The following is a 1,930-nucleotide window of genomic DNA, read 5'->3' on the forward strand; positions in this document are numbered from 1 at the left end:
CTCAGTGTGCCCCTCTCTCTGTGTCTTCCTGTCTCTCTCTCTGTCCCCCTCTCTCTCTCTCTCACTGTCTCTGTCTCTCTCTCTCTCTCTATTTCTCTCTCGCTCCTGTCTCTGTCTCTCTCAGTGTGCCCCTCGCTCTGTGTCTTCCAGTCTCTTTCTCTCTCTCACACTGTGGTCTCTCTCTGCAGGAGACCGACTTTTTAACTTCCTCCATCCAGCAGCTGAAACTGGTTCAGACCAAATATGTTGAATCCAAGGAGTGTCTGAACAAACTGAGCAGAGACAACGCGGGTGAGTGTTGGTCAGACAGCTGGGGCGGGGCGGGGCGGGGCGGGGGGGTGGAAGGTGGCTGCGCGCGGTGAGTAAATCTCTCAGTGGGATAGCAATCCCAAATTCCAGGTTCATTTTCTGGGGACTGGTGGCAGAGGGTGGAGTTATAGAGAGTCGTGGAATCATACAGCACGGAAACAGACCCTTTGGTCCACGTTGTCCACACCAACCTGCTTTCCCAAACTGAACCAGTCCCACTTGCCTGCATTTGGCCCATATCCCTCTAAACCTTTCCTTTTCATACACTCACTGTCCACGGGTATAGTGCTTTAAGATTGGAGTGTGGCAAATGTCATTCCCTTGTTCAAAAAGGGAATAGGGACAACCCTGGAAATTACAGGCCAGTTAGTCTTACGCCAGCGGTGGGCAAATTATTGGAAGGGGCTCTGAGAGATAGGATTTATGATCACTTGGAAAGGCACAGTTTGATTCGTGATAGTCAGCATGGATTTGTGAGGGGTAGATCATGCCTCACAAACCTTATTGAATTCTTTGAAGAGGTGACCAAACACGTGGATGAAGGTAGAGCAGTGGATGTGGTATACATGGATTTAAGTAAGGTGTTTGATAAGGTTCCCCATGGTAGGCTCATGCAGAAAGTAAGGAGGCATGGGATAGGGGCAAAAGTGGCAGATTGGATTCGGAATTGGCTGACCCTTAGAAGACAAAGGGTGGTAGTGAACGGAAAATATTCAACATGGTGCTCAGTTACGAGTGGTGTACCACAAGGATCTGTTCTGGGCCCTCTTCTATTTGTGAGCCGTGAAGTTATGCTCCAGCTATACAAAAGCCTGGTTCGGTCACATCTGGAGTATTGTGTCCAGTTCTGGTCACCTCATTACAGGAAAGATGTGGAAGCGTTAGAAAAGGTGCAGAGGAGATTTACCAGGATGTTGCCTGGAATGGAGGAAAGGTCTTATGAGGAAACGTTGAGAGAGCTAGGGCTTTTTTCTTTGGAACGATGAAGGATGAGAGGTGACTTGATAGAGGTGTACAAAATGATCAGAGATATAGATAAAGTGGACAGCCAGAGACTTTTTCCTGGGGTGGAGGTAGCTATTACGAGGGGACATAGTTTTAAAGTGAGTGGAGGTAGATACAGGGGAGACGTCAGAGGTAGGTTATTTACTTAGAGAGTGGTCGGGGTGTGGAATGCATTGCCGGAGAGGATAGTGGAGTCGGCGTCATTAGGGGCATTTAGGCGGCTATTAGACAGGCATATGGATGATAGTATAATGTAGGGGTGGAGGTTAGATAGACCTTAGGTTTAGGGTAAAAGTTCGGCACAACATCGGGGCAGCACGGTGGCTCAGTGGTTAGCACTGCTCTCTCACAGCGCCAGGGACCTGGGTTTGATTCCACCCTTGGGCGACTCTCTGTGAGGAGTTTGCACATTCTCCCCGTGTCTGCGTGGGTTTCCTCTGGGTACTCTGGTTTCCTCCCACAGTCCAAAGATGTGCAGGTTAGGTGCTTTGTGTTTCAGAGATAGTAGGAACTGCAGATGCTGGAGAATTTGAGATAACAAGGTATAGAGCTGGATGAACACAGCAGGCCAAGCAGCATCAGAGGAGCAGGAAGGCTGACGTTTCGGGCCTAGACC

General features: G+C 49.3%; 1 long non-coding RNA gene across 1 annotated transcript in view; it reads left to right on the forward strand.

The window, feature by feature from the left end:
* Window positions 1-228, forward strand: part of LOC125488233 — a 1,125-nt gene extending 897 nt beyond the window's left edge. The window contains exon 2 of the long non-coding RNA XR_007266260.1: window positions 189-228. This is a non-coding gene — a long non-coding RNA (uncharacterized LOC125488233). The remainder of the gene's footprint in view (window positions 1-188) is intronic.
* The last annotated feature ends 1,702 nt before the right edge of the window (window positions 229-1,930 follow it).

This window comes from Rhincodon typus, unplaced genomic scaffold (assembly GCF_021869965.1).
Source record: "Rhincodon typus isolate 14 unplaced genomic scaffold, sRhiTyp1.1 hic_rhity00000077, whole genome shotgun sequence".
NCBI classification, from domain to species: domain Eukaryota; kingdom Metazoa; phylum Chordata; class Chondrichthyes; order Orectolobiformes; family Rhincodontidae; genus Rhincodon; species Rhincodon typus.